The sequence below is a fragment of the Podarcis bocagei genome (genome assembly GCF_964188305.1).
Source record: "Podarcis bocagei genome assembly, chromosome: 10".
Classification (NCBI taxonomy): Eukaryota; Metazoa; Chordata; class Lepidosauria; order Squamata; family Lacertidae; genus Podarcis; species Podarcis bocagei.
In genome coordinates, this window is record NC_138135.1 from 15,556,051 (window position 1) to 15,578,802 (window position 22,752).

General features: G+C 43.5%; 1 protein-coding gene across 9 annotated transcripts in view; it reads right to left on the reverse strand.

Annotated features, from left to right (window-relative positions):
* The window catches only part of SOX5 (SRY-box transcription factor 5), a 783,587-nt gene that overhangs the window by 294,015 nt on the left and 466,820 nt on the right, over positions 1-22,752 (reverse strand). The window lies entirely within an intron of this gene.

A 22,752-nucleotide genomic window follows, 5' to 3' on the forward strand; every position in this document is an offset into this window, starting at 1 on the left:
TGGATTACCTTTAATTGTTTGCTCCTTTACAGCTTTTTATGCTCAACCTGTCGGGTCTTTTTATTTTCCCCCTAAGAACCATTAATTTCCTGTTATTCCACCCACCCACCCCAAGTTCTTAATATCAGGATGGTTAGATGTTCTGACGAATGAAAGAAATAGTCAGTGGCCCATACCACAATTGGGCCTTCCTTCCCCTGCCCCCCGCTCGCACACTCCAAAACCACATTTCAAGCAACTATCTTTTATTCATGGATCAGATCATTTAGATCTTTCTAAATTATTCTTTCCCCACACACTTCAATTTCTCTTTTTTAAAACACACACACACACACAAACTCTTTTAAAGACACAAAGGTGGTCCTAATGATGCTTGCAAATGTAAAGTCCAATGACATAAGCACACATTTTCCGCCCAGAAAGGTGAGATCTGGCTCTCATTAAAGTTGCCAAGAATATTCTCACCTATTTTAATGGATTTGACTTTTAATAGCCACATTCTGGTCTGTCCTGATGAGACCAGCCTTCTTCACACCTTCTGATACTTCAAACAGTTTCCCCTTCTCTCCTTTACCTTTTGGCTCTGATTTGCTTTTTGTTCTCCCCTCCTTTGGAAATTCTCTTTCAGTTTCTTGATGTTTGTGTACATTGAACTGCCTCTTCTGCAACTGGTCTGTAATTGTGTTGACAGTCCTCACATGGATCTGAGAAGCTAAGCACTAGCCTACAAAACCTATGCCACAATGTATTTTTAAAAGGGTTGAAGCCAATACTGTGATGCATGAGTGGAACGGACGCCACCACCCTCCCCTGCCCTCCAGATATGCTCCAAAGGGTTAGGCAACATGCACCTGAACAAATTTTAGAGGTGCACTGGGAGACAGCAAAGTCCCGTTGCAGAAGTGGAAGTCTACTTGCACACTGTTGGGTTACTCCTTAAGTTCTCTTATTCTCCACTAGTTCAACTCAGTTAAGGCCCATTAAAATTAATGGGTCTATCCATTAATTTCAATGGGTCTACTCTAATTTAGGATGATCGCCAAAGAATTGATGCTTTTGAATTATGGCGCTGGAGGAGACTCTTGAGAGTCCCATGGACTGCAAGAAGATCAAACCTCTCCATTCTGAAGGAAATCAGCCCTGAGCGCTCACTGGAAGGACAGATCCTGAAGCTGAGGCTCCAATACTTTGGCCACCTCATGAGAAGAGAAGACTCCCTGGAAAAGACTCTGATGTTGGGAAAGATGGAGGGCACAAGGAGAAGGGGACGACAGAGGATGAGATGACTGGGCAGAATTATAAAAGCTACCAACATGAGTTTGACCAAACTGCGGGAGGCAGTGGAAGACAGGAGTGCCTGGCATGCTCTGGTCCATGGGGTCACGAAGTGTTGGACACAACTAAGCAACAACAACAACTTTAATTTAAATGGAAGAACAGTTGCTTCATGGCAGAGCATCCGCTTGCATGCAGGAAGTCCCAGATCCAATCCGTAGCCTGTCAGAATCTCAGAGAGCCAGTCAATTGTAGGCAGTGCTGAGCAGTGGTCTAAGTCAGCATAAAGCGGCTTCCAGCAGAAACAGCCCTGTGTCTTTTTAGCTGCTGCAAGAATAATTTACACATGTGTATAAATTTGCAGTAGGTTCAGCTGCCTATGAGCACCCGCTTGCCAATCTGAACATGGTTTGTCGCGATGAAGGCATGTTATTTCAGATATCTGAAGCACATGTTTTGGTGTTGAGTTGTTCAAAGTCAATAACTTAAGAAGCTGTTGCTTCTTTGGTCCCCAGAGGACAGGTAGTCTGGTTATTTCATCGGTTTAATGGTATGGAAGCTTCTAAGCTGCACAGCATCTTAAGGTGAGCAGAAAACTGGTCAACACTTATGGTGGCAGAGAGCATATGTCACAGCCCTTATGGGACCAGAGGTTTATTCAGATATGAAATCTTCCACATGTAGACTGAAGCTCAGGAAAAGCTGTACCACATTATATTTCATAGAATCATGAAACTAGAGAGGGTCTTCTTGCAAGTCCAATGCAGGAGTTTAAAAACAAACCAACAAAATTCTTTAATAACCTTCTCTTTCTGCCTGATGATTTTATGTAAACTGAAAAACAAATGCATGTTCTCCAATCAACCTCCCCTAGATGTTTGCATTTCTTAAACAAGTGATGGGAATGGTCAAAAAGATGTTTACAGGAGAATGTCTGAAGCAGTGGGAAGAGAATAGGGGTGCTTCCACTGCTAATACTACTCAGAAATTAATAGCAATGGCTAACTTTGGTTCGTTCATAAAATCATAGAATTGTAGAGTTGGAACGGACCCAAAGGGCCATCTAGTCCAATCCCCTGAAATGCAAGAATCTCAGCTGAAGCATCCAATCCACTAATTTCAATGCATTGATTAATTTCAGTGGGCCTACTCTGAGTAAAACCTAGACGAATACAACCCAGTGACTTTTGCATTCCTGTCTTTGAACATGTATTGGGCTTATTTAGCTGATTAATCTCCCCTTGACTTTCAACATCTCGCCAATCTTGGACTTGCATTCAGGGTACAGAAATCACAAAAAAACCCCTTTCCTTAACCCTTTCCCTGTATGCTTATCAGTTTGGTAGAGGTTCTAAATCTGGTCTGCAGCTGCTGCTTGAGGAAACTTTTGGTGGATTTGTTAGAGCAACCATCACACCAAAACATTATTCCAAAGCTTTCTGACATTTATTGAGAGAAAGATACATCTCAATTTAAGCAAGTGTTTCATGTAAGCATTTAGGAAACACACAAAGGCACCATGAACTGGCTTACGTTTATTAAAAGGAAAAAGCACACCAGGCTTTGGTGAAGCATCTCCAAATTGCAAATAGGGATGGATCAATCTCTCCATTTCAGTTTTTTTTGTTGTTCCTCATTCCCAATATCAATTTGACTTCTCCACATTTCACATCAGTCTGCAATTTTTTTAAAAAGTCCTTATGAAAATTCATCAGCATTCTGATGCAAATTCCTCCTAATATGCACGGCTTATACATAATTCCCTCCAATATAAAAAGTTTCGCAAATCCATTCCCCCCAAAATAATGCAAGTTTGCATGTTAATTTCAGTAAAAATATGCATTACATGCACACTGTATGCCACAGTATATGCATTTTTGTATACATTACTTGGCTGGAGAACTGCACTGCAAAATTCAGAGAAGTGTGAATTTTGAAGGGCAGCTGTGCTTTGGTTCCCGTATTGTTTTGAAAACTGCAAATTAGATAAATGCATCTTTAAACACATATGGAATAGTATTCCTTCCCCGTCCCTAGCTTGCAAGTAACTTGCATAGAAACATCAACGAAAAATTGGCATGAATGAGAATGGGGGCGGGGGAGGAGTTCCTCTCCTACTTTCAATAGACTGGTGAAATCTGGGGAACGTTGGTCATCAGCCCCAATGTCAAACGATTGCAAATATTGTTGTCTCCCTTCCCACTCTCCATTTTCAGGAATATTTGCTCTACTAGGGATCCATTCACCTGCTTAAGTTTGATTACATTTCAGCCCCTGGCTGTGTTAATCCTTCTAACAGTTTTATGAGGTTAGCAGCTGTCTCCACACAGGGAGACTCAGGGTTCCTACTTGGCATCATGAATCTCATGCTAATGGGCAATACAACAACGTTCAGCACAAACAACAAAATGATTTCTTTAGGGTGTGTGTGTGTATAAAGCAGCGCCAGAAAAACAACAACAACAACAACAACAACAACAACAACCCAGCAGCCTCCTCCTCTCTTGCAAATTACTTACCACGATACCCGATACAGTTTTTTTCTTTCCTCACTTCTAAGTGCAGCAGAGAAATTCAATTAGATCCTGTAGCGGGGGTAACAATACTTCCCCCTTTCTTTGCCTTCTACCCCCCCTCCCCCCGAGATTAGGAATAAAAGAGATTGACCCAAGAATTGTGTGTTCTCAGTCCATCCGGAGCTAATCACGGCGGAAGTTGCTATTCTAATTGCCAAAGAGGTTTCCCCACCAGTGACGGAACATCCCTCTTCCAAGGTTTAATGATAAAACAGGCTTCTGCCCTTTCACGATGAGGTCAATAATCTTCCTTTGTTAATCTTGATGAAGCTTTGCTTAATCTAGCCCCCTTGTCACCTTTGTGACTGACAAGTAAAGTCATGTCACTGGACAATGGACTTTATCCTCGCACTGGATATTCTCTCTCTTGCAATATTAAGTAGTCTTCCCATTCCTTTCCTAAAAGAGGAATAATTTTGTGAGACTTCCAGAACACATATTTCAACTATATGTGTATGCATGTGTTTAAAAAGGTCTATCGTATTTGGAATTTATTGGAAGCAATTCTGAAACATCAGCTCTCAGATTCATGTTGGATATGACTCAGAAAGATTCTATAGTATTTTTTTTAAAATCTGTCACTGTTTCAGCTAGAACTTCATATTGTGCAAATCCAGCCAGTTGGAAATAATGTGCAAAATTAAACCTTTTAAAATAAAATGGCTTTTTTTTTTTGCTAATGTATTTATTGGAGGCAAATATGTACCCCATTTCTGCTTGAGAAGACAAGCATGAACAGCCAGTCATGATGTTCCACAGGCGCCACTCAGTTCATTCCAGAACTATATGTGATGAATTGTATCCTACAGGAACTTATGGTGTGGATTTCCCATAGCAACTGCCTGTGTCAATGTGACAATTTAAGAACGTAAGGATCAGACCAAAGGTCCACGAACTCCAGCATCTTGTTCTCAAAGTGGCCAACCAGCTACCCCGCCTGAGATTCCCAGCAGTTGTTTTTTTGAGCCATACAGCCTCCACTTCAAATGACCCCACAGGTCCTTCCCCCAAGCTGGTGATGAAAGAGCAACTTGGTCAATTGGCAACAGCTAAAGGCCAAGACACACAAGTAAGTCCTTCTCAAGGGAAGCAGCACCTCAGGGAAGGCAAACACATACAACCCAACAGCCAATCAGGAACAGCCTAAAAATGCCTTCCAGAGCCCCATAAACAACAGTCAACACAAGCCCATTGTGGTTCTTTGCCCATTTATCTGGGTTGTGTCTGCTTGTTGCCCTGACAGACATTTCCAGCTCTTGTTCCAAGCTACGCAAGAGCTGGGTCTCACAAGGCCTTAAGTGACTCACTTAAGTGAAGCCTTACTTGCAGCAAGGCAAACTTGTGCCTCTGCTCCACCCCAGAAATATCCTCACTCCATTCGTTTTTTTCTTCAGGTGGTGGCTCTTCTCAGTGTTCATTCATATTTGTTTCCTCACATTTATACCTTGCCATTCATCCATCATGGAATCCAATGTGATTTATACAAGGTTCCAAGCCACCTATGCAGGCATTGACCAGACTTAGCCCTGCTTAGCTTCAGCAAGATGGTGCCTTCAGACCATGTCGGGGGTCTATGTTTGGAATAAGAGGGGATAAAGGAAGAGTAGCAGGACTGAATTTAACAGAAATCAAGAAAGGGGAAGGTTTCATTGATACTGTAGCTGCAGTAGTTGAGGAGCATAGCAGGCTGATAAGAGATGTGGATAATGGGCTTTTCCATGGAAACATCAGTCCATCTATCACAGTGGTGTGTATACATGCAACCCCTGTGAACAGGTTGGGGTAGACTCACTCAGTGGAGGAGGAAGAAGCCTGTTCTGCTGGAGAAATGAAATCTATTTATGGGCTCCTTTCCTCTTGAATTTGGGGGTGTTTACAATTAGCAAACAGAGAATGGAGGGCCACTTAGGCCTGGCAGGGGCTCCACTTGCCCCACACCTAACATCATATGTGACTTAGCTCTGGGGCAGGTAAAAAAGTGGCTGTAAAGGAACAATGGTGAGCTTAAGGAGCACTCCCAATTGTTCCTTGACATCCAAAGCTTGCTGTCAGTGACATTCAGCTGAACAGCACTAACAATAAGTCTCTTTTACATTGTCACGTGACATTACAACGATGCTCCTCCCATCTGTTAAAGAGGTTCTTGAGAGATGGGGAAGGACAGGATCCATCCTGCTGGCTGGATCCCAGTATTTACTCTTCGGATAGGGAATCATTCTTTTCTATTACTGGTATTTTGTTGTATAATTGTCCTTCAAGATGCAGTTTGTAAGCTTTCCATCTGCTGTCTCTTTGGGACCAAACCTGTTTGCAAGGAAGAAACTCTGAAGTGTCTGGTACCTTGGTGGATTAGAAGAACACTGGCTGACAACCAAGTTTGCAAGAAAGAACGTTCTAATTTTCTCTTCTGGACTCAGAGGGGCTATTGGTTTTCTTCTTCATGTTTCACAAATGTCTTATGCATTTCGCTCTATTCAGTGATATTCAACTGAGAGCAAACCCACTGAAATTAATGGACCTAATTTAGTCACGCTGGTCAATTTCAATAGGCCTACTCTGAGTAAAGTCTAGTTGACTACTACCCATTGTGAGCAATTGCTGCATGCTTCTGTACAATTACGTTTCCAGCTAAAGAAATTGGTTCACCTTAAGTATTTGCAAGTTTTATTCTAGCTATGACCTGTAGGACACGTGGACAGAGGGTAACATACACTCATTACCCCACACCCTGCCTTTGTCACTAGTGTCTTCACTAATCAAACATGTTTTGCAGGTTTTGCAGCATTTCAAAAACCTACAAACCTGATTGATCAAAGAAAGCAACAAGAAGAAGGAGAATGTAGACCATGGTTAGCAGTGACTGTGATACCACCTTCAATTCTCTAAATTGGCCAACAGAAGTTTTACTAAATTTCTCAGTATGCATAGTTATATGCTGTGCTGTACAATACACTTTTTTAAAAAACTAAAAAAATGGAAGAAACTCAAACCTGACATCACCCCACACCATCAAACATTGTGTCTTTTGATGCAAGCTGGAAGCAACATGTAAATTCTTAACTTCTTCTTGCAAGACCACCAGCAAACACTTTACAGACCACAAATGATAGGTGGAGAACCACCGCAAACTTTAATATAAGCTGTCTCCTCCCCTTGCTGTCCCCCCATCACCCTCCCACAAACAGACTGAGCACTGAATTGTTCATTGACCTGAGCTAATCCAGCCGCCTGTATTTCGGTAATTACAAGCCAGAAAGCTATGAACATAACTGCCCATCTGAGGACAGTAATGAATGGATAAGCAATTTTTGCGGATGCAATCTAGGAGGTCTTCCCTGGAAAATATATATATCTTAGAACGGGTTTTCTAGTTATGATGACCAGTGGAGTTGAGTTTAATGATCTGTTTTGTTTTTCAAACCTGAATTATTTCATTCACTGTTTAGTTACTTTTCATTGGGCCTGTTCATACAACCCAGAAGTGGTGGGGTGGGCACTCCAAATTCCAGTGTGGATGCACAGAGGTGGATCAACCCAGCAGGGCATCCCCTGTGAGCCTCCACCACAATGTTCACCATTTTAAAACATAGCGGAAAAAGGAGTGTAGGAACCACATGGACAAACAGAAGGAATGGAAAGCTGGAGCAAACTGCCTATTTGTCCACTCTAAAATGAATCATACAAATTCTCCATAAAAAAACTATTGCTATGCCAAAATTGCATCACACTTTCTGCTAACCATACTCCATCAATTAATCAGGGGGTAATGCTGCACAAAATTATTGAAAAGGTGGGGATTTGGTTGGTGGAATTATCATGGATGAGATGGGGTATTCTGGTTGTTGTCATTTAAAACAACAACAACAACAACAACAACAACAACAACAACAACAACAACAACAACAACCCTTACCTTGGAGGTATCTGTATCTTTTCCACCTTTCTACAAATAATCTCTCTGCTGCTACTCTGCAGCAAGCCCAGGTGTCTACATTTACATGAAAGCCCAGTCAAGGATGCCATGGGGTTTTGATGAACCATGAAAGACGCAGAGACCACCAAGAAATGATTCTGCACTTACTCTCTCACAGACGTCTCAGCCATCTCATAAGAAAGGTAAGTACAAACCCTGCTTAAAATGAAAATCTAAAAGAATTTCTCAAGCACTGTTGTTGTTTAGTCGTTTAGTCGTGTCCGACTCTTCATGACCCCATGGACCAGAGCACGCCAGGCACTCCTGTCCTCCACTGCCTCATGCAGTTTGGTCAAACTCATGCTGGTAGCTTCAAGAACACTATCCAACCATCTCGTCCTCTGTCGTCCCCTTCTCCTTGTGCCCTCCATCTTTCCCAACATCAGAGTCTAATCCAGGGAGTCTTCTCTTTTCATGAGGTGGCCAAAGTATTGGAGCCTCAGCTTCAGGATCTGTCCTTCCAGTGAGCCCTCAGGGCTTATTTCCTTCAGAATGGAGAGGTTTGATCTTCTTGCAGATGGGACCCTCAAGTGTCTCCTCCAGCACCATAATTCAAAAGCATCCATTCTTTGGCGATCAGCCTTCTTTATGGTCCAGCTCTAACTTCCATACATCACTACTGGGCTCTCAAGCATTAGAAGAACATAAAGAAGACTCCTCCCTTCCAAGAGCCTAAGGAGGCCAAAAGCTCCATCTAGAACACCATCCAGCTCTCACAGTGGTCAACTAGATGCCCACAGGAACCCTGGGTGCAGTAGCACTCTCCCAACTTGTGATATCCAGCAACTGATATTCATCCCCCCCCCCAGGGGAAAAGAAAACAGCCTCTTTCTCATGGGGAGAAGGTTATCTGGAAATCCGAGGGCAGGATCTGGCACAACACTCATAAATACTCAGAAGACAGGTGGAGTAGAATACCAGGCACAGTCAACTCACAGAAGATTTATGGAACAGAATGGGAGACATCTGCAACATTTAATTCATTAATTACTAGATCAATGAAGTGAAACTAAAAATAAGCAGGTAGCAATTTTTTTAAAAAAAGTATTATAACAAGAGCTTATTAAACAACACAGATAGAAAGCACCCATCATTAAAGAGGTATTCTCTCTCAAACACACGGGGAAAGCCTCTTCTAAGATGATATCTGTTGTGACACCAGAGCACACCAGCTAAAAAACAAGGAAATAATTATTCTTCCTTGCTCTAGAAGCTATACAAACAAAAAATTTAAATAAACAGCACAATCCTTAGCATGTTCTACATTAAACTTCTAAGTGGGATTATCTGGAGTTTTGGAGTTTGTTGTCAGTAATATGCTGATGATACACTGCTCTGCATCTCCTTTACATCTGCAAGCGTGGCTCAGGATCACAAATAATTCAAGGACTGCCTTTCCCCACATGGACTGACCTGGATCCTGTGATCATCACCTGAGGCCCTTTATCAGGTGCCTCCCTCAAGAGAGCTCTGGAGGATGGCAAGAGCCTTTTCTGTGGTGGCTCCCCATTTGTGGAATGCTTGCCTGGCACCTTCATTACATATCTTTAAGTATATCTCTTCAATCAGGCCTTTGGCTGATTGAACATTCAAATAGCCTTTCAAATGTGTTTGTGGGAGGAGTGATATTGGTTTGTTTTTGTTTTATTATGTATTTAGTGCATTCATTTTGTAATTTTATGTTGTGAACTGCACTGTGATCTTCTGATGAACAGTGTATACAAATTTAAGGAATAATAATAATACTGAGTTCAATGGGACTCACTGCCTAGTAAACATGTTTAGGAGTGTAGGGTCTTCCCTGCTGTGGTGCCCACCTTGTGGTATGCCCTCTCCTCTATGATCTGCCTTGCTTCCATTTCAGAGTTGGGTTAAAACTTGGCTCTTAACTTGAGCCTTCAGTAGATAAGCTCGCTGCTTAATTCATGACCATTGCTTTTGTTTTACAATTATTTATTGTTTTAATATTTATCTACTCCTGGTCTATAGCTGGGTTTGTTGCTGCAATTATTGGTGTACTCTGCCCTGAATTCCTTGGTCAGAAGACAGGTAACACATATTTATTCAAAGAAATGAAGCGAATGATGAACCATTCCGCCCCCTGTTTGGGTTATCACCTAACTGAAATAGAGGAGGACAGGCCAAGGCTGAGGCAGATTAGGTTATCACCACCGATGTGTTTATTACAGTGTATTAAACACACACCAAAACTTGTGCTGGTTGAGATAATATTTAAAAGGAAAAAGCACAAATTAAACTGTGAATTTCTAACGATGTTCAAAACACTTGAGGTGAAAGCCAGCAACTTCTTCCACCCAACCACTGCACAACTTGTTTCCTGCTTATCGCTGTCTCCCACTTCAAACCCTGCTCCTTAACTCACAATTACTAGTACAAGCTGTCTTTCACTAAGGGCAGCCAACATGGTGCCTTCCAGATATTGTCAGACTACAGCTCCCATTTTCCCCACCCATTCGCCATGCTGGCTGGACTTGATGGCAGCTGGAATCCAACAGCATCTGGAACAAGGGTCGGGCAATTAAGGCCTGCGGGCGAGATGTGGCCCGCCAGGCTTGTTAATCCGGCCTGTGAACCTTGCGGACCCTACCACCCGCTCGGTCAGTCCCCAAGCTAAACCAGTGCGGTGCGGAGGCCTCACCGTTCGGGGACTGACGTGACGTGGCTTCTGATTGGCTGCAGGAAGCTCCTGCAGCCAATCAGAAGCCGCGGAAGCCTCTGGGTGGATGGCTATGCTGGTGCGGCCTCCGTGCTGCCGCTGCTTCCTCCCGCTCGGCTCTTCCCACTCAGCCACTTCCTCCTGCTCAGCCATCTCAGCGGGAAGGAAGGGGTGGTTCCCAGAGGCGGCCGAGTGAGAGGAAGCGGCTGAGCAGGAAGAGCCAAGCGGGAGGAAGCAATGGTGGTGTGGAGGCTGCCTCCACTGCCCAGGCCAGCGGTGTGGGCTCTGTGCCCCGCTGAGACAAAGGACGATGCTGCCAAAGACAAGGCGGCATCAGCAGTGGTGGCATGAGTGGTGGCGGCAGGGGTCCTTTCGGGAGGGAGGATGCTTTTGGGAGAGGGTGGGTCTGACCCCCCCCCCACAAGGTTTGAGGGACAGTGGACTGGCCCCCTCCTGAAAAAGTTGACCCCTGATCTGGAATGTAACACTCTAACTGCAACCTGCAGTCCTGAGCAATCCTTCCTTCACCCCTCTAACCCTGCTGCCTGCTCAACCCCAAGACATCAGAAAGACCATTTCCTATAAGAAAAAAGTGGGTACAAATAAATGAGGACTTCAACCAGGTCTTTAACTTTGGAAGCTGGTGCACTCGTGCCTGGGCTGAAGGAGTTCGGGAAAGGTATCACACCCAACGCTATTGTTCTAGAAAAAGAGGTTCCGGAACTCACCACGAACACCTCCCTTGTTCTCTTAGAATGACAATGGGACCCACCTGAGAAGTGCCTGAACTGAGTTCTGGCTGGAAAAAGCCCAGGTCACATCCAGTACCACCAAGGCCAGTGCAACACAGACTGGACCAAAATATGGGGAGGGGGAAAAAACATTCCTCTCTCTCCTTCATGCTGATTTTTCCTTGGCTTAAATCTGATGCCGTTGCTGCTCTCCAATGTTCCCTCTCAGCACCCAAAGTCACCCTCTTCCCCCCTCCTGGGTGCCTGTGCGAGTTGACATCCTTTCAGGCAGTTCTCCTGCCACATTTAGCCCTTCTGTATACATATTTAGCTCTTTCAATCTTTCTCCACAAATGAGTTCCTACAGCCCTTTCATCATTTCTCCTGCTCGAGTCTGAAATCCCTCCAATTTGTTGACATCTTTTGAGGTGCCTGGGATTGAACACAATATTTTACATGTAATCTGACCAGAAGCTATGAAGAGCAGGACAATTACCTTGTTGTTACCTCCCTTTCCCCTTTTCTGTGCCTCAGAGGAAGCTCACATCTAATTTGGTCTGTCACACCTAAATCTTTTTTTCACCATTACTCCTTTCCCAAGTACATTCCTCCCCTTGATTATCTGTGTTTTGCATTTATTTCCCTCCTATCTGCATTAAATTGTAATTTTAAAAGCACAGCCTCATTTCATAATTCCCACTGATAACATATTTTTAACCCTTCTTCCTATTATTTCTCTCTTCTGACAGGAGCTGAATTCAAAATGTAACTAATCCTCTCTTTTTCGCCACTTATTTCTTTTTTAAAAAGAGAAAGAAATGAGGAAGCCAGTAGACTCCAGTACAAAGGCCAGAGTATATATTCTAAACCATTTTTTAAAGCCCCACTCATTCCCCATAGAAAATTCAGCTCAGAATGCCTAGTCCAGTGTTGAACAGGAGATGTTCATTTTTTTTAATGTGAATCAACCTCATTCACACTTCCCAAGCTAATATATTAAATGAAACTCACGTGTTCTTCTAAATTTGCACACCCAAAAAGTGTGTGCAAAAAACCATATGTTGGGGGATGAGGAAACATGCAGATATGCCCAAAGCAGTGAAAAAAATGCATTATATTTAAGGAAAATGTTTGCAAAAATGTCTACATTATGTGACATGCACACAGAAATGTATATATTTACACACAGAGAGACACAGACACACAGAGAGATAGAGATATACGAGATGTCATGTGTATGTTGGGTTTTTTGTTTTTAAATCACAAACTGATGCTTTAATGGGGAGAACTGAACGTAGGTCTTGGGGTGGGGGTGGGGGAATGAATTAAGACTGCATCCTGAATTCTGATCTACATATCAGTCTGAGAGATGCGAGTCAAGCCAGTTAACTATTTCGGGCTGTAGGTGGGAGACAAAATTATTTGAATGCTTCCCCACAAGATGTATTCCCTATGTATTCCAAATTAGCATGCAGAGAGGAAGTCTCACCTAGAGGCATCTTCATGCATAACTGTTGCATAAGAACATAAGAAATGCCCTGCTGTATCAAGTCAACAGCCCATCTAGTCCAGCTCTTCTGTCATACTCTGTCATGAAACCTGCCCCTGTATCTCAGGGACTCCTTCTACTAGCAAACTGGTGAGTGCCAACAGGACTGCAGCCCAAATGGGGCTGTTGAGTAATAACAGGGAGTTTGCAGGAGCCCGCTCAGGAGAGGTGGAAATGGTGCATTATTTAAAAAGACACCAGTAGGTTGGCTGGAACCCTGAACAGGAGTACTTAGCACTGCAACATTTGGTTGCAGGTCTCAGTCATTAATTATTATAGTTACACCAATGTGTTGGAATTAGCCCCGCAAAAGCCAAATCGCGAAAGGTGTACTGAGTTTTCTCAGCTCCTGTTGCCCCCAAGAACGAAGGAAAGCACATATCTGTGACAGGGACGTATTTCCTTGACTAATAGAGCCTGGCTTTAAACAATCTGGTGTTTCTGGCCTTCAGATCTACAAAGAGCAAATCTCAGGGTATGATCCAGCCAGGTATTGCTGTGCCTAACGGCACTGAACTGATACGCATCGAGGGTTCTACAAAAACCCCTCTGAAATCCATTCATTATACTTAGCAACATCAAACAGAGAAAAATAATTAAAAGGCTCCCATTGAGCACCTAGAGACCTTGAGCACAGATAGGGGGCGAACACAAAGGCAGGGTATTTGGTTACAGGAGTCATACTTCAGCTTTTTAATTATTATTTTTTATGGCAGATTTGGTGGCCTGTCAGGGATTTACACACCTCCCATCTTTCATTTTTAATGGCTCTGCACTGAACATGCATGATCCGCGCACAACATGTGAATGGTTAGTTGTAGGTGGATTTAAAGAAAAATAACCATTTTTAAGATGTGTTGAAGCGTGGGTTTCTCATTCTTAAAATATAATTGCCTGAATAAATTAAATTATCCAGAGGAGCAGTAGAAAGAAGATGCAAATGACATTATAACCAGGGTCTGCTCTTGTCCAAGTTATGTGCAGACTAACAATATTATTATCCCTTTCCAGAGGAGTCCTAATTCCTTCTCAAATCAAAGCAAACCACCCAATAAAGGAGGACTCTGCAGACATAAGGTTGTGTTCACCAGGGAGGGGGGGGGGGATTTATGCATTGCACAAGCAACTTCACCTTTGTACTGGAGTAACAATGAGATTCTCTAATCTGCTTGGGATTGGCAGTTCCAGCCACTGGTCTCCTGGAACATTGGTGAAGGGGGTTAGGAGGAAGTGAACCAGGAAAACAGATAGATAAAGACAAGACAAGCATGGATTTGCATTGCAATAACCCCTTGAAATTGCATCAGGTGACGGCACCAGGGTAAACCTGCTTTGAATGGTGCTTGACTCCAACCTGCTCCCTCCATACAACCCAGGCTTGGCGTGATCCTGAGTCAGCAAATATGGATGGTCAAGTCTGTCACGTCCTACAGAAAAGAGGTCAAATCATACTGAGCAAGTGGACAGCTTTTGGATGATGACACTGCATCACCACATGGCATGCATGGAGGTGGGTGCCATTTTCAAGCGTACAGTTTCTGCACACAAGTTCTGGACTCCCCAAGTCTTTGCCCATACCATACCCAAGCTGAGTTTGCTAGGTTTGGGGCCAACCCATGGCCCAAGCAGAGTCCAAGACATAAGTCTACCTGCTCGCGGTCACCTTCTGTGATTGGCTACCTCATCATCCATAAGCCTGCCAAGCAGGCCAGAGTGAGAAGTCTTCTCATGCCTGCACACATTCTACTTCCTGGAGTCTGTCTTGTTATTGCAGCAGAATGACGATGAAACACACTCCAAGGTGAAATGATGCAAATCAAGGGAGGGGCTATGCAGATAAGAAGAGCTTAGTTCACATTAGATGCCAGAGCTCACGACTCCCTTCAACCCACCTTTCAGTGTCCTGTAGATTGTGTGTCTGACCTTTGATTACTTCCTCCAACATATTTTTTTATTCCTGGCACTTAAAATGTAGAAAGGTGGCAGGAGCGAGTGAGAGGCACAGCTTAATTTTCAGATCCTGGATTAAGTCCACAAACGGAGGTGATTATACATGTGTGTCAGGGCTGCCACTCAGTCCCAGCTCACATAGGACCACGTTAGCCAGCGTTCAGGTTAAAAGAGTCTTTATTGGATTACAGCTTCCATTTCCAAACTGCAATATGCAGCCCTACTTCTTCTAGGTCAGACCGGCGAAGACCCGTCTGAGTCTCCGCCTCTAGCACACCAGCTTAATACCCTAGCCTTGCTCCACCTCCTGCGCCTTTCCCTCCGTCTCTGGGTCCTTCTGCCCCCCGGGGTCTCCTTTTTCCTACTCTCTTCTGACGCGGACCCCCCTGACCCTTCCGCCTCCTTGCGGCGGGCTTTGGGACCTGGTTCACTCTCTGGGCTGCTTACTGCGCCAGCTTCCGCTACATTTGAACTTGGCGCGCGCGCCCAACTCTCAACCTTCCTCTTGATCGTTTCGTCGCTCCCCGAGGTGGGCGTGACTACTCCTGACTCATGCCCTCCCTCCTTCTGAAAGCCTCCGGAACCCGATATCTGGTCCCCTTTCTCCCCGCTGTTCCCGTCTGGGTACGTGGGTCCCGATCTCCAACTGCTGCTCTCTGATTCCTCTCTGGACCCTTCTTCCTGGGGTGTCCCCCTGCTTTCCCCCCTTGCTCTGACTGCTGGCGCTCCCTTCTGGGAATCCTCGGACTCACTGGATAAGCTCGGCGATCTCGGTTCGTCATCCCCACTCATCTTTCCTTCGTATTCCTCCTCCTCGCTCTCTGTCTCCTCCCTTCTCTGCGTCTCTGCTTCTGAACCCCTGACAATGTGTTTGTGTGATCCTTCTTTGATGTGAGCATATTTCGCCCGACTCCGTCCACATGACCCTATAATGGCATATTTGCCATAATTGTTCTGACAATATCCACCCGCTAAGTGTTGAGGTCAATTGGTCATGAAGAATGAGCTGCACGCTTCTGACATGAGAGTAAATAAAGAGACTGACACTCCATTAACCTTCATGACAACAGTTATTTATAAAAAAATAAAAATGGATTTCCCAAAAAGGAATGGAGGATTCTTCAATGGGGAAAGGTTAAGTGCTATAAAACAAAGTCATTCTTATTAGCAAGTGGGTGGTATAACATTAAACTTCTGAAACAATGTTCCAGGTCCATTAAATGTCCTTAAAGCCTACCACAAACTGCCCAAGGCCTAACATATGCAGTCTCCCTACTTTCCTGAGCATATACACTCCAACATTTCTCTGATTAAAATAGGGACATCCTATTCCATAATAATAATAATAACAACTCTGGGCAGCTTCCAACATGTATAAAAACATAATTAAACATTTAAAAACTTTCCTATAGAGGGCTGCCTTCAGATGTCTTCTAAACGTTCTATAGTTACTTATCTCCTTGGCTTGGTGGTCACATAACTCTATACCCTCCAAATCTTTCTGATGGAAATAGGGACATTCTAAGGAAAAGTGGGACATTCTAGGACCAAATCAGAAATCAGGATGGCATCTGTAAATTTGGGACTGTCCCTGGAAAACAGGGACACTTGGTGTGTCTGTAAACTATAGTGTATTTCCTCAGGAAAAGTTACAACTGGGGATGTAAGAGGAGTCGTACCAAAACAGAAATTGGAGTTGAAAATGCTAATGTTCACTTATGTGTCCTGTGTCCGGAATGGAACTCTATCCGGCAAATGCTACTGGTATTTGCTGTTGTTGTTTCTTTCAACCCACAAATGACACACAACTGAATGCACATTTTCCTCATCTACAGTGCAAAAATAGGGTGACCTGCTGAACCGCAAGGCACACCAAGGCTGCAAATTCAAGCAACAGGACTACTCTCAAATTAACCTGGAAGGTATTTAATGCAGGTACACATTTTTGAGCAAAGCCATCTCATCAATCAGTAATAAATATCTGCAAGTTCTAACGCAGGGTGACTAAACCTGTGTGTTGTCGTCGCCCCCAGATTTTGTTGGGCTCCCAAGTTTGATAGCTCAGTGGGTAGAGCACAAGACTCTGAGTCTCACGGCCATGGGTTTGAACCCCAAGCTGTTCAGTTTCTGAGAGAGAACCCCAAAAGGGCAACTGCCTCAATTCATCTTAATCATGTGCAACATCCAAACTGAATTAGATGGTTTTAGCCTCCGCCTTAATTAAAAACCAAATCAGGCAGTTGGAAGTCTACTAAGGTTTTGATAGGGGAAGAAATATATATCCTTTCTTTTCCGTTTTTGGAGTAATGATGTTAATTTAGTCCTTTTGAAGAGATGCTACCCAGATCATACTTTGCTTAATTTCAAGCAAGATAGCTCAACACTGTAGGAGGTGGTTAAAAAAAAAAAAAGAATTTCCTTTTCCTCCCTCACAGATTCCTTTTTTTCTTTTTTCGTTTTGTATTTTAAAAAGAAACGTTCTTGTTTGCTTAAAAAAAGAAAAACCCCAAACCTTCAAAACCATCTGGAAGTCCTCTGCCAAAAGTTTGGTATTTTAAATATCACCTCCCCCTCTTTTCTTAAAAAGTGTGTCTATATGTGTGTCTTTGTGTGACGAACAATTAAAAAGCACAAAAATTGCCCGACACCCCTAGGAACAAAACAACACCATCAAGAAAGAGAATAGTTAAAATGCCAGGGCAAATCTTCCTGCAATTCTGGGCCTATGGCTCTTTTTCCTGTAACTGGCTTCTAATAATAAGATCCGTTTACTTTCAAATTTATATCCCACCCTCCAGCACAGAAACAGATCATCAAGTTAGCTTACCAAAAGAAAAATTAAAATACACACAATTTATAAAACCACCTAAACACAGATCGGCATACAGCAGTTCATTAGGAGTAATCCACAGCACTAACAAATCCAGCATCAGTCAAAGGCTGCAAAATTCTGCTCTACAGGGTTGCCAGCCCTGGGAGTAAATAAATAAAAATCCTGATAACTGCCAACATTTCTTGGCAGGGCCTGAGGTTGGAGCTGGGGGCAGAGGCCAAGAGAACCCCAAGTATGCCTGTCTGTCTGTCTGTCTGTCTGTCTGTCTGTTGTGTGTATGTGACAAGGAGGGGGGCTGTTTCAGAAATGTGTTTCATATGCATAAAATGCAGATGTTTGTATTCATTTAAGTTTTTTTAAAAACCTCATATGAATGTATTTGCAGAGAAGCGTTTGCAGTAGGCAGGAGGTTTCACTCTGGCAAATGCAGCTAAAAAAAAAGTGGGTGTTTCTGTTTCAGGTTAATTGATGGCTCATCCTGGAAACCCAAGCTGCATATCTCTCACATATCTGAAACCAGTAGCAGTAACAGCTGGAAGCTCATCAGGGAAGATGATACAAACAAGTTGCTTAGGATCTCTCTCTGGGGCAAGAGAGAGGAAAGTTAACTGAACTTTGAAACTCTGTAATGTATTTTTGTAACTACAGTGGTACCTCGGGTTAAGTACTTAATTCATTCTGGAGGTCCGTACTTAACCTGAAACTGTTCTTAACCTGAAGCAGCTCTTTAGCTAATGGGGCGTCCTGCTGCTAACCCGCCACCAGAGCACGATTTCTGTTCTCATCCTGAAGCAAAGTTCTTAACCTGAAGCACTATTTCTGGGTTAGCAGAGTCTGTAACCTGAAGCGTATGTAACCTGAAGCATATTTAACCCGAGGTACCACTGTATTTTGAGACCGATCTGCGTTGAAACTCATTGTTGTGGTGGATAGCAAATTCTTTTCTCCATGACACAGATTGCCAGCATAACTACTGAACCATTCTCTCTCTCTCTCTCTCTCTCTCTCTCTCTCTCTCTCTCTCTCTCTCTCTGTCACACACACACACACACACACATACACACATTCATACAAATGGATATCATACTATAATTACACAAAGTCCGGATCAGAGATCCAACTTGCAGCAAGTGTAGTAGGCACTTCCTTCTCCTACATTTGAGGAATGCAGCCTCAGTTCAGTGGAAGCTGCCAGTTCTTCCACGAATGCATTAAGACACAAGTCTCATAGTGACTCACGCAACCAAAGTTTCCAGACTTGATGCAGCTGTTAGTCCAATCCCCAACTTCCACATCTCTGATGCACAAGAGCAGGGTCAATGTGCACAGGGCCTACACATGTTTATCTGGAATCATGGAAGGGTTCCAGATCATGCACACACTTGTACATGCATAGGAACCATTCTTACATTCTGTTTCCTGCAGGAAAGTTAGAGCCAGTGGGTAGGGATGGGGGAGGAACTCAATTCAGTTTGCAATGAAAACATTGGCCTACTGAAACTTGACTTTCAGAAACGATTTGCAAACTATAAGACAGTTTCACAGTGCCAAAATGTGCACACAAATACATAGACTAGGGCAAAGTGTGCATTGAAAATGTATACATTAGTGCAAGGAGCATACAAAAACACATTATATTAGGGAAAGCTGATTTGCAAAAACGAGCAATTTAGGGATAATTGCATACAAAAATGTGTAAATTAGGAGAGAGAAAATGTAAAACTAGGAAATGGTTGGGAAAGCAGGGTCAGCTAGGATAATCATTTTCCTGTCCATGCATGTGTACATAATGGATCACTCCTACAGATGAAACTTGGAGAAAGGGCTGAACTTAATGTTCAGCCAGATTGGTATGGGGTATGTTGAATGCCCCCAGCCATTTTTTTAGAGATAAGTGCTAACATCAATGAATTGGGCTCAGAAACAATTGGGCAGCCATTATTATACAGTCATACCTCGGGTTGCGAATGAGATCCGTGCGGGAGGCACGTTCGCAACCCGCCGCGCCGCGTCTGCACACGCGTGTGATGCGATTTGATGCTTATGCACATGCGCATGATGTCATTATGTGTGTTTGTGCATGCGCGAGTGCTGAAACCCAGTAGTAACCCATTCCGGTACTTCCAGGTTTGACGCGGTCCGCAACCCAAAAACTTGCAACCCGCAGCGTTCGTAACCCAAGGTATGACTGTACCTTCAGAATCAGCATAATATGGCTCTGTCTAGATAAACCAGTCACAATTCTTGCAGCAGGTGTCAGCACCTGTGCCTTCAAGGCAGCTCTGTGTACAAGGCAGCTGCATAACCCAGCCTATGATACTACCCAGGTCAATCTGAAGACACTAAATTTATACTGCAGTCCTCAGTCTTTTTGCTACAGAACAGTTTTATTTCAGCAAAAAAAAAAAGGAGACTGTTTTATTATTATAGCCTCGTCCACTACCATTTCCCCTTTCTTTTTTTTAGTCAGAGACTCCATCTATCAGATTTTTGTATGCCAAAACTATTGAAAAAAAAGTTCATGAATGAATAAGGCTTTCCATCGTAGGAAGCTTAAAACACACACGAAACAAACGTGAATAGGAAAATAAAACAATAAAGAGACAGCAAAAGCAGAATAGGAGAGCTACAAGTGATTAGCATATTTTAATTACATATAATTGATCTGCCCACCAACATATTGTGCTTATTCTGACATGCCCCCAATTCCCTGAAGGTGGCTTCACAATAGAGCCGTCCATGTGTGAAATGTAAATGAGATTTCTCAGGGACTATTCTCAAGCCAGGTCAGCCTTAAGAGTCGTGGGGTCGTATGCATGGAAAGGGAATCTTTCAAACAGAGCAGGCCAGGCTGTCCGTGACAGGGCGCTCATGGGTGGGGGAAGACCTAGGGACAGCCATAGCTCAGTGACAAAAGAGTTTTCCTCTCATTCCTCCATTTAAAAGATGGTTTGGGAATCTGAGTCCCAGAGGTTAAATGCAGCCCTTCAGTACTCCTTATCTGGCCCTTGGGGATCTCCCTGGCCCATGCCCCTTCCTCAAACCATACTTCTCAGTTGCCCTCCTCTGGGTGCTTTTGCCTGGTTTGGAAGGTGCCTTTGAACTGTGATGGCGCTTGTTTGGATGGAGAGAGACGTTGGAATAGCTCAGTCATTAGAGCATGAAGAAGAGTTTGGATTTGATATCCCGCTTTATCACTACCCAAAGGAGTCTCAAGGTGGCTAACAATCTCCTTTTCCCTTCCTCCCCCACAACAAACACTCTGTGAGGTGAGTGAGGCTGAGAGACTTCAGAGAAGTGTGACTGGCCCAAGGTCACCCAGCAGCTGCATGTGGAGGAGCGGGGAAGTGAACCCGGTTCCCCAGGTTACGAGTCCACCGCTCTTAACCACTACACCACACTGGCTTTCTTAATCTCAAGGTTGTGGGTTCAAAAGTTTCCTGGATTGCAGGGGTTGGACCAAATGGCTCTTGGGGTCCCTTCCAACTCTACAATTCTATGATTCTGTGTGTGGTCAGAGTCACAGACATTGCTCCACACACTTTTGCCTCTGGCCCCATCCACCTCTGACATGAAGCCATCAGAAGGTTCCGCATGACAGAATGTGGTCCCTGGGCTTCAGATGGCTCCCAATCACTGAGCTAAAGGGATATCAGGTGGCAGGGTTGGGAAACAAGTTTGTATCCCATGCTGGTCATACATTCGGTTGTATCCGATGTAGCGCTAAGTGAAAACCACTTAATTTGTTTCTGGCATTCTTGTTCCATTGGTGAAATGTGTTGTGCCAGCAGAACATTGTTATTCAAGAGAATGCATAATCAGGTTGTTCGTGCACATCTTTGGTGCACAACAAGTTTCTGCTAGTTCCACGGTTGCGTTGGATTGATGGGGTAAATTACCGGTACAACTCAACCATCTGCCCAAGAAAGCGCCTTTGCACTAGCAAAGGAAAATTGGATACAGGCCAAAACCAGGATGGAGTCTTGTGACTCATGTGCGGGGCCAAGGCAGCTCTTTGGTGGCTCTCAGGTAGAGTTTGTGCGTTTACTGGCTTTTAGACCTTATTTGATAGAACAAATACGTACTGGTTGGATCAGTAACATTATGGCTGGTTCAAATCAAATTGCTTTATTGGCATCACAATATAAAACGTTTCAAATCACTGGGATAATTAAAAGGACAAGGGTGAAGCTGTCAAGGGTTATGGGGTCACACTATGGTTGTGTGCACTTAGATGTTCTGCTACGTCCAGTCAATTTCCCAAAGGGATGGTTCATTGGGAACCCTTTTGGGTAAAATTGTGGCTAAAAAGGGAGCTACTAGACCTTCCTAAACTTCCTTGTAGATCAGAATGTAACTCCCAGACTGGTTGCTCATTTCTCCAAATTGTGTGATGAAGTTTTAAGGTGCAAAATGTGTAAACACAAACAAACAAACAAACAAACACACATTTTACATAAAATTTGCAGGCAAAATGCACATTTTATGGATGAACGCATTATAAAGTTTGCATTTTGCATTTTTAAAAGTGTGTACTTCCTTTGAAAACTAGGTGCAAAATGTGGACAATTTAAATGCAGACTTTTTATGCATTATTTCACAAAACGAAACCCCACACAAATGGGCTGGGGAAGGGGAAGGCCTATGATTGAGCTGCCAGCAAAACTGAAACAGGATGGAAATACACTGCTCAGCCATTCCTATTCTGCTTGGATATAGCAGGGAAAAGGCTTATACACAATGGCTTCGGATTACGGAAGGGAGAAAAATGCGATTCAGTTTTGATTGTAAGGCGAACCTACATAGTTCCTGTTTTTTCAAAACAATACACAAACCAAAATACAGCAATTTTACAATGCATTTCTCCTGCCAAGTAATGTGAAAATAAATGCATGCACAAAAAGTGTGCACATAATTGCATATGTTAGTGACTAACATATAGCAAGGTAAATATTATATATTATATTGGGACACGGGTGGCGCTATGGTCTAAACCACTGAGCCTCTTGGGCTTGCCGATCAGAAGGTTGGTGGTTCAAATCCCCGCGATGGAGCTCCCGTTGCTGTGTCCCAGCTCCTGCCAACCTAGCAGTTCGAAAGCACACCAGTACAAGTAGATAAATAGGTACTGCTGTGGCAGGAAGGTAAACGGTGTTTACATGAGCTCTGGTTTCCATCATGGTGTTCC